The sequence below is a fragment of the Spinacia oleracea genome, chromosome 2, assembly GCF_020520425.1.
Source record: "Spinacia oleracea cultivar Varoflay chromosome 2, BTI_SOV_V1, whole genome shotgun sequence".
Lineage (NCBI taxonomy): Eukaryota > Viridiplantae > Streptophyta > Magnoliopsida > Caryophyllales > Amaranthaceae > Spinacia > Spinacia oleracea.
This window is the reverse complement of record NC_079488.1, coordinates 53,094,641-53,105,642: the sequence shown is the minus strand read 5'-3', so window position 1 is coordinate 53,105,642 and position 11,002 is coordinate 53,094,641. Positions and strand designations below refer to the sequence as shown.

General features: G+C 38.2%; 1 long non-coding RNA gene across 1 annotated transcript; it reads left to right on the top strand.

Moving 5' to 3' along the window:
• Positions 1 to 6,466: 6,466 nt before the first annotated feature.
• Positions 6,467 to 10,615, top strand: LOC130467855 (uncharacterized). The gene is made up of 2 exons (XR_008927830.1): positions 6,467 to 6,952; positions 10,140 to 10,615. It is a non-coding gene; the product is annotated as an uncharacterized lncRNA (long non-coding RNA).
• Positions 10,616 to 11,002: the final 387 nt, after the last annotated feature.

Genomic DNA, 11,002 nt, shown 5'->3' with positions numbered 1-11,002 from the left:
TATCATCAAAGGAATTGAACAATCAAAAACTCAAGAAGAATAGCAAAGCATTAAAGATTGAATTGAAATTGCAATAAAGAATTCAAGAGTTGAAAGAGAATTACAAGTTGAAGCTTCCTCCAATGAAGTTTCTCTCTCCTAATCCAAAGCTTGAAAAACTAAGAACTCTCTCTCTAACATTCTGAAAAATCTAATTATGATATTCTAAAATTGAATGATTATGAATTAAAATCGAAAAAGCTATTTATATGTTTCTCCAAATAGAAACTTAAATTTCAAATAAACCCAGCCCGCGTCGACGTTCGGTCGCATAGACCCTCTGTGTGATTGTAGACACCTACTTTTGTCCCCATTCCCGAAAGGGAAGGTTCGATGATGAAAACGTAAATCTCCACTTGACAACGCATCTCCTATAAAATAACGAATCTCAATTCCCCTTTTCATTTCACCCGAAACCTGCTATTTATGGAAACCTGCTAAAAATAGTAACTGCCGTAAAGGGTAGTTGCTAAAAGTAGTAAGAATAAAAAGATAGAAACCTGTCAGAATTAGGTGTTGCACTCCAACATAAGTCCTAAAAGAGATAGAAATTGTAAAAGGAATTCTATTCCTATCGCAGTTCGATAAAAGAGTTAACGTATTAATTAAACTCATAACGAACCTAGAGTTCGTAAAGGGCCCAGACGCATTCCGTCGTAAATTGATACGCACCAAATAACTCGGATTAAGTCTCTTAATGAACTCCGTACTCTAGAGTCCAATCTGACAAAGAATTCTGCCAGAACCTATTTTCAACGCCCAGCCCTGGGCGCCGAAATCTTTGACGCCCAGAGCTGGGCGCCGAAAATACCTGGGACGGATTCTTTTCCTAATCCGTTTCGTATTCAAATTCCTGAAAAACTATCTTTCTACGCCACTTTTTCCTATAAATAGACCCCTAAGTTCGACGTGAAAAGAACACACAACACACAATTATATTCTGAGTATTGACTCCAACCCTTAGCCTAAGCCTCACGCTGCGAAATTGTTCACGCGTTCTGTCGCAATCGATCCATAAATCGAACAGAACGTATCCTGTCCCATAATTGAGATTCGTTAAATAAAAAGGAGAAATAGCAAAGTCAAAGTGGTTAGTTTTCTGAGAACCGTGACGCACCTCTCAAGGGTGCGTCGTAATGTGTCCCTTTTCGATGATTTAACTGTTTTCCTCGCCCTTTTTATGAACTGTTAAACTAACTAAATCTGATTTTTCTATCACGCCTAACAAATATAATATTTTTGGGAAATCGGATTATCATGCTAGGTCCCTTAATGCTATTTAAATCAGATAATCACGATCGAATTAGTATTATATGTTGCATATTGCTAAAATCAACTCAGATTAGTTTAATAGTTAACGCATGTCCCTTCAATTATTTATGCTGAGCTAGTAAGGATATCCTGTCTCTGGAATTATCGAAGAGAGAGTACTCCTCTTGGTAGTTACAGTCCCCCGAACCCTCAATCTCTACCCTGCGGGTGTACGTTGAGCGATCCCCACCACCAGGGATCACAAGGGAACCTACGGCCGTCGTGGTCAAACATAATTGCACTCCCTTTATGTCACGATAACCGGGTTTTGTCAGTTTTTCTCATTGTCGTTAAAAACTGAATGGCGACTCCTATATTACTAGTCAATTGGGTGTAAACTCACAGGAAATCCAATTACACTTGATTTGACAAAAAGAAGCGTCACACCCACGAGGGACGAGGTCACGCATTAGCCTCGTGCTTTTTCGACCCCCTCACAGTGGCGACTCCGCTGGGGATAGTGAAGGAAATACTCGTGCTTGTAGGTAATCAAAATAGCCGAAGGGTGAAACGATCCTACCCCGCGTTTATTTCCCCATCAAGTTGGGACGACCTGAAAATCAGCATATTAATGTGAACGGGCAGAACCGCATAACGAATCTCGGCTCCCTCGGGAGTTGGGACTAAGGATACCTTTTTTCGCCAATAGGGGGGTGCATACGCCGCGCATGTTGCCCACTCGGTACTTGTGCAGGTAGTACACCTATCCCGAACCCAATCGCTCGCTCATTAGGTCCCTCTCGCCTGCATGCCCCCTTGGCTTGCACTTGCGGGTTGGCCTCTTGAGCGAAATTCGTCTGTTGAAGACACTACCTCGATCGGGGCATGTGTTGGATCTACGATAGAAGCGGTACCAAGCCAGGCGCAAATACTACCCATAGAAGCCTATCATAAACTACATGACATATTTAATTTTCAAATCCATGTTTGTAATGTAGTTATGTGTAGCGAACTATGTGACTATGTTATGATTGTGCGTACGAATAATGCTAGACAAATAATGCTAGAAAACCAATGACCTTAAAAATTGCCCAAACATTCATGAACCAATTGGCCAAAGAGTTATACCAAAATACGTGTTCCGCAAGCCCAAACGATCGCCACAAAATAAGCGACGCTCGGGATGGCCTGTAACGAATCCCACAAACGCTGCACAACGCGTAAAGGACGTTATTAGGCAAGCACGCAAAATCAAGTCGCATAAACAAAAAATATACACAAACGGAAATCGAGCACCAGTCAGGGACGCATTTTCAGCGCCCCTATCTGGGCGCCAATATTTCTAACGCCCGCTGCTGGGCGCTGAAGTTGCTGCCTAGCCTTCTGGTCAGGCACAGCAGCCTCGGTGCCCACGCATGAAGAAAATACGTAGCAAAAAAAAAACTTTTCGTGAAAAATTGCTACGAGGGCGTATGAAAAGCACTCGATTCTAAAAGCGACTTATAAAAATAAAAAATAACTCTTTGTGTCGTTGTTAGACCTCCTACGACGACGATGTTCGGCACCAAAACTGAGCATGCTAATTAAATGACCTTGAATGTCACATGGGCAAAGTATTCAAAAAATGATGTTCGAATAAAGTTTCCAAAGAAAAAAAATAATGTTCAAATGAAAAATAAGTAAATCCGAGTCTAGACTAGGCTATGCCAAAATACAATCCAAATCCTAAGTCTTAGTTGTCTTATCCATAGAATCGGTCCTAATGCTTGGTGTCGTTCTGCAAGTTAAAAGGTTAAACCATATTGAGTCTCCCTTCCTAACATTTAAATCAATGAGCACCCATATGTAATTGTCATCCCTTGCTAAGAATCCACGGCCTCAATACGCTCTCTCACCAATAAAAGAATATATTATAGTATTTGCAAAATGGAAACAGTCACATTCTGAAAATCATTCCCACATAGTCGCACAACCCCCAAAGTGAACCTAAGGTGTCAACACCATTGGCAAAGAAAAAATTAATGGCCTCAAGGCTTATAATCACATTGGGTCACGACTATCGTAGTCCTCTCGAGTCACTCGCTCCTTGAAATACTACTAAGTACGGACTAAAAGATTTTCCATGAATACAACATGACCAACCATGAAAATACCCAAATCGGCATACCATAAGGCTACCATTGGGGTAAAGCAATACACACTAAGAGAGAAGCCGCACTAATGATTCTAGTCTTGCAAAAATAAAAATTCGATCTCCCCAATTAACTACCTTGCCAACATTAAGCAAATGGCGCATGACAAATGAACACCCAAGGGTTAAAATCTAAAGTGTCAACCAACGAAAGTTATGGTCCAATTAGCCTAAGTCTGAAAGTCGCTTGGTCAAGTGTTATAGGCTTACGCCACGTCATTATTTTGAGTCTAGGCCACCTCCTTGTATTCATACACGGGTTATGATCAGAAAGATTAATGAAAGTTCGAGTCTAAATCACAACTTCCAATTATCCCAGAAACTGGAATCTAAAAAGAAGCAAAAATTATTTTTGATGTAATTCTTTCGTTAAATTTCAATAAGGTAAAAACAACATTTTTGGATCTACGCTATTTGCACATTTTAAGAAACGACTAAATACGCTTGCAAAGTAAGACATTTTAAAGGTCCACCCTAGGCCTACTAAAATTAAAGGTCCACTATAGGCCTACCAAACGAGGCTCACTCAGTCTCGCCTCGCGACTCAAAAACCACAACCATCTACCTTTTAGCCCAAACAAAAATTGATTGAAGGATTTATGTTGGGGAGAAATCCCAAGCAAAAAGAAAAAAGAGAAAGAGAAAAGGGAGAGCGAAAAGAGCCATGAAATACTTAGCCCGTACCTCCTAAAGTGCGAAATCTACCCAAGTAAACGAAGGAAAAGAATCCGTTTATGATTTGGATTGGTTGACTCAATTCTTATGCTCTTAGACGCCTTCGCTCTGGGGTCCCTGTTCAGCTCATTTAACCCATCCATGTTCTCGTTGCCATAACCCAAGAAACCATTACCTCAACTCTTGTTTTTTGAACTTGTTATCAACCGCAAACCGCGCACGGCCATTGACACGTGCGTCATGCCCATCATTTCCAAAGTCCGAACCTGCTCTTACACCACCATTACCATAATGACCATATAACTTGTTTGGATGCATCCTGTTGATATACCCTTGAGCCGTCCCCATGCTACTCATTGGCCCTGTTTGATGTAAACTCATGACACTAGCTCGAGGCTGCAAATTGTGAGTCCTAACAAACATAATCCTCATGCTTGACCAATACCTACACAAATTATCCTATCCCATTCAACCCATCTTTCAAACCGTCTTGAGTCACGAATAATAAAAAAGGAAAACAAATGAAAAGTACAAAAAAGTAATATATAATAAAAAAGGAACTTTGCAAAGCGCCTCTAAAGTTAGTCTTAAAAAAAAAAAACATTTAGCGCACCAAAAAAAAGGATTCGCCAAATATCATTTTCAGCGCCCAGAGTTGGGCGCCGAAATCTTTAGCGCCCCAGCCTGGGCGCTGAATCTCTCTGCTTGCCAAATTTTGTCCAGAAGTGCTCGTCATTTTATCCACACATGCACGGAAAAATAACGAACACTTGGAGGGGTACAACACGTATTCAGACATACGTACCACCAAAAAATACATGTACTCAAAAAATATATAAAACAAATTTTTGGCTTACGGCAAGGCAGCAGATTAAAATAATAATAAACTTCACTTATTCTACCGTTTCAAATAATATGTTTCCACCTCAGAACGTACTTGTTTAAAATCGGCATTCAAATGCTTGTTTCCACCTCAGAACGTACTTGTTTAAAATCGGATTCTCATGCTAGGTCCCTTAATGCTATTTAAATCAGATAATCACGATCGAATTAGTATTATATGTTGCATATTGCTAAAATCAACTCAGATTAGGTTAATAGTTAACGCATGTCCCTTCAATTATTTATGCTGAGCTAGTAAGGATATCCTGCCTCTGGAGTTATCGACGAGCGAAGTACTCCTCTCGGTAGTTACAGTCCCCCGAACCCTCAATCTCTACCTTGCGGGTGTATGTTGAGAGATCCCCACACCAGGGATCACAAGGGAACCTACGGCCGTCGTGGTCAAACATAATTGCACTCCCTTTATGTCACGATAACCGGGTTTTGTCAGTTTTTCTCATTGTCGTTAAAAACTGAATGGCGACTCCTATATTACTAGTCAATTGGGTGTAAACTCACAGGAAATCCAATTATACTTGATTGAATAAAAAGAATCGTCACACCCACGAGGGACGAGGTCACGCATTAGCCTCGTGCTTTTTCGACCCCCTCACAATGATCGAACGGAGTAAAATCGTGTGGGCACACATAATCTTTGTGCGAGAAAACAAAGCGAAGATCAATCTCCTTCGTCATGTTCGACCGCACGAAATTTCTGTGCGATCGAACAGACCTGCCTTAGCCAAATTCCTCAAAGTCTTCAGTGTGGTCGCACAGCAAATTTGTGTGGACGCACAAATTTCTTGTGCGGGCGAGTGATATCATGTGCGATCGAATCCAAAATCTGGGGACATTCTGTCTAGAAATTCCATTTTGTGCGGTCGTTGAACAGAATACGACAGCACAGGGGTTCCACTGTGCGATCGAACAAGAAAGCCGTTCGACCGCACAGAGCTGCTTCTTCCTTCAGCCCACCTTTTCTTTACTACTTGGGTGCACAAGAACATGTTCGGTCGCACAGCTCTGTTTTTGCTCCAATCTACTTGGTTTTCCACCATTTTCCACAAGATTTCACCTATAATGCACAAGATGGAAAGAAAACATAAAAATGCTACGAAAAACTATATAAACTACGAAAATCATAATAAAACTAATACGAAAACCTAAGCTAGGAGCGACATAAATGCCGCTCATCAAAGGCTCTGATCGGCTAGAGTTGTTTGTTATGGGTGTCAGTCTAGTACATTCTGCGATGTAAGCCATGCTGATCGTTTTGGTTTCTTCTTGTGCAAACACTAGTACATAATTGAGCTTATGTAACACGTGTTGGTAACACTTTTTAAAATGCAAAATTACTAGATTATTAAGTAACACTTTGGTAACATTTCTTTTAAAATGTAACACTCAAGGTAACACTTTTAACATAGGTAACATTTTATGGTAACACTTTTAAAATAGGTAACATATTATGGTAACACTTTTCAAATAGGTAACATTCTATGGTAACACTTTTAAAATAGGTAACATTTTATGGTAACACTAAGAAGTGTTACCATATTTTTTTAAGAAGGAAATTAAATATTTACAATGAAAATAAGGACTAATCCCAAAAATCAACTATTTGTCGCCAAAAGGAAAAAAAGAATGTGGGTTTTCTAACATTTATCAGTTTTTTTAAAAAAAACAAAAACAAAAAGAAGTAGATTTTTAAAAAAGAAAATCTCAAAATACCCATTTTATAACCCCAAATTACGACTGACCAAAGACTCATCCCAAAGCCAAGAACCCACATCGCACTTTATGAATGTCGCCACTGCCATTGCCATTGCCATTGCCATCATCACCGGCCTCGCAACCATGAATGACACATTGAAGCTACCATTGAACGGATTGAGAACTGCAAATCCGGGATCGGTAAGGCTTAAAATCCTAAAATCTACTCTTATTGATCTAATTTCCCAATCTCAAACACACTGTTTGACTCCCCAACAACCCTAAATCCCTAATTGTCTCTCTGCACTATTGGTAATATTTTACTTTCAATTTCTCTATTAATATTTTTTTCCGTATGAATTTCGCTCAAATTTTGGTTTCTGTAGTATCAATAGTAATTCTAGTAATTTCTTTCACTCGGATTTCTCTTTAATGTTATATGAATTGTAAATTTCAATTTGTGTTTTACATTAAGTTTCTCTTATTTTTCCAATTAATTATATTATGTCCTCTCTTATTATCTCAATATTTCTCATAAGACGTATGAAGAGCTTCAAATTTGTAATTTATGATACCCTTGTTCATAACCTCTTTTGTATGTCGTGGGACGATTTAGATATTTTTCTGAATTTTGTCAAAATTTTGTATTTATTTTGATCTTTTGACATACCATTGAGTCTAATACATGATTAACTTCTAGGTTTTTCATCATTTATTCAAAATATCATATCTTATTAGTTTATGAGAACTGTAAATTTCTCCAATGACATGTTATTGCAAGAAACATACATGAAATGTACTAAGATTGTTAACTTAGCCTTTGCCTCTATGTTTCTCAAATGGCATGTTGGTTCAAGAGTTATATGTGAATTGTGCTCAAATTTTCACTTAGCCTCTGTCACTCAGAATATCATTTCTTATAAGTACGTGTTGCAGAAAGCGCGTGTTAGAAAGCAGAAGTCATATCCTTTAAAATCTTTGTTAAATTTAAATACTCTAGGTTAGTGTTTGCTTCGGTTAAACACGGAGATACTCAAGATGGAAATTGTTGTGTTATTATCATCAATATTGTTGCGATAAAATTTTGATTTCCATCTTTCATTTTTATATAATTAAGGAATAACCAGATTGGTTGGATTGATTCTGGTGTATTTATGTGTTCGATTAAGTTTACTATACTGTTAACTGGTTGTTATCAGTATTTTACCTTAGAGGAATTATCATCCATACTAAAAACGTTCTTATAAGTAGCAAAAGATGAGACCTTAGGTGATGTCAATCTCAAAATATGTGAGAGCGCTTGTTACCATGATAAGGTGGCATGTAATAATGTTTCAGACATTGCACAAGCTGCTTAAAAAAAAGAAGTTTAAGGTTTTATAGTGTTCTGATTTAAGATGTTTGATAGATGTTATTACTCTTCTCCATTTCTTAGTTTTACCTAGATTTATTCCTAGCTTAATATTGTTCAAATTTCACCTGGTTTCTGACGAGGCTTGGTTCAGTGAGTTTTTATTTCACTTTTAATTTACATGTAATCTAGTTGATTTGCATAATGGATTGGTGCAATAATATACTTGAGAGGCTTATTTTCCTTTTTTTTAGCTGGTATGCGATTTTTTATGTTGTGTAATTTAGAATTGATCACCAAGAATGATTGGTTATTGTTTCTCTTTTCTTTATACTCGTATTCATATCGATCTTGATGATGAAATTTAAGATTGTATGGTTGTGGTCGCTAGAGGTGTTTCAGAAATATCCTTAGGGAGTGCCTGCAAGTAAGATGGCAAGCGCTCAGTTTTGATGCTCATTGTGAGGGGGTCGAAAAAGCGCGAGGCTAATGCGTGACCTGTCCCTCGTGGGTGTGACGATTCTTTTTATTCAATCAAGTGTAATTGGATTTCCTGTGAGTATACACCCAATTGACTAGTAATATAGGAGTCGCCATTCAGTTTTTAACGACAATGAGAAAAACTGACAAAACCCCTTTATCGTGACATAAAGGAAGTGCAATTATGTTTGACCACGACGGTCGTAGGTTCCCTTGTGATCTCTGGTGTGGGGATCTCTCAATATACACCCGCAAGGTAGAGATTGAGGGTTCGGGGGACTGTAACCACCGAGAGGAGTAATTCGCTCGTCGATAACTCCAGAGGCAGGATATCCTTACTAGCTCAGCATAAATAATTGCAGGGACATGCGTTAACTATTAAACTAATCTGAATTGATTTTAGCAATATGCAGCATATAATACTAATTCGATCGTGATTATCTGATTTAAATAGCATTAAGGGACCTAGCATGATAATCCGATTTCCCAAAAATATTATACTTCCTCCGTCTTTTAATACTCGCAACGTTTGTTAGTTTCACGCATGCCAATGCACAACTTTGATCATTTATATCTTAAATTCTCTTTATGCAAAAATTATAAAAAGTTGATATTTTGAAAATACACATTGAGACGAATCTAACAAGATCCCACATAACTATGTTTTATCTTATATAAAAAGCACTAAGAATAGTCAAAGTATATTATATGAATAGTGGCAAAAGTCCAAACGTTGCGAGTATTAAAAGACGGAGGAAGTATTTGTTAGGCGTGATAGAACAATCATATTAGGTTAGTTTAACAGTTCATAAAAAGGGCGAGGAAAGCGGTTAAATCATCGAAAAGGGACACATGACGACGCACCCTTGAGAGGTGCGTCAGGGTTCTCAGAAACTAACCACTTTGACTTTGCTATTTCTCCTTTTTATTTAACGAATCTCGATTATGGGACAGGATACGTTCTGTTCGATTTATGGATCGATTGCGACAGAACGCGTGAACAGTTTCGCAGCGAGAGGCTTGGGCTAAGGGGTTTTGAGTCAATACTCAGAATATATTATGTGTTGTTGTGTGTTGTTTCACGTCGAAACTAGGGGTCTATTTATAGGGAAGAGTTCGTGGAAAGATAGAATTGCAGAGTTCTAATTCACAAAGAATTAGGAAAAGAAACGTACCCAGGTATTTTCAGCGCCCAGGCCTGGGCGCCGAAGATTTCGGCGCCCACAACCAGGCGTTGAAAATAGGGTCTGGGCAGTTTTTTGTTTAGTCAGATTCGGATTCTAAAATCCGTAGAGTTTGAGATTAATTTGAGTCTTTTAGCGCGTATCAATTTGTGACGGAATGCGTATGGGCCTGTTACGAACTCTAGGCTCGTTAGGATTTTAATTAATACGTAACTCTTATTTCCGAATCCTTTTAGGAATAGGATTCTCGCAGTTTTCTATCTCATTTAGGATTTATGTTGGAATGCAACACCTAATTCTGACAGGTTTCTATCTTTTATGATTTTGCCACTTTTAGAAGCTACTTTTTTACAGCAGTTACTATTTTTAGCAGGTTTTCATAAATAGCTGGTTTCGGGTGAAATGAAATGGGGAATCGAGATTCGTTTATTTTATAGGAGATGCGTTGTCAAGTGGAGCTTTTATGCTTTCATCATCGAACCTTTCCCTTGCGGGAATGGGGACAAAAGTAGGTGTCTACACTCATGTGTTAGGAGCTTGCTTTAACGGTTCAGGAGCTAGGATTATGGAATTTTTTGGCAGCCTACTGACAATAGGACCAGATGCTGTAAATATCGCTCATCAAAGGCTCTGATCGGCTAGAGTTGTTTGTTATGGGTGTCAGTCTAGTACATTCTGCGATGTAAGCCGTGCGGATCGTTTTGGTTTCTTCTTATGCAAATTTGTTGTGTGGTTTTAAGCTGCTATTTTGCAGGAATGCTGCAAGTTTTTTGCTCTTTGGAATTCATTTGTTTTGTTCGGGGGGGTCCAAGTCTCTTATTTAAAGCCTCATTCCACATATTTGTTGTATACGCTGGCTATACTCTAGTCCACATAGACATGCCATAAATGACCTGCACCCTATAGTTAAATCGATCATATAAAAATAAAAGTCGAAACGAGAACTAAATACTGCATTTCCCTAACGCATACTTCAATTAATATTTGTTGTTAAACATAATATGAAAATTAGAAAGGAAATTAAAGAGGTAAATCAACAAATATCTTTATTCTAACATACGCAAAGAAGATGAAACGACTCATAACTATAGGGTTGCCAGCTCATAACAATACTTGTATAATGTTAGGACCCCATATATGTAAGAAAATGATAACAGTAGCCTAATTGAATCTATATAGCATATTGAGATAAATATTCAATATTCAATATGTTAATTAAGAGTTACGAAAGTCGAG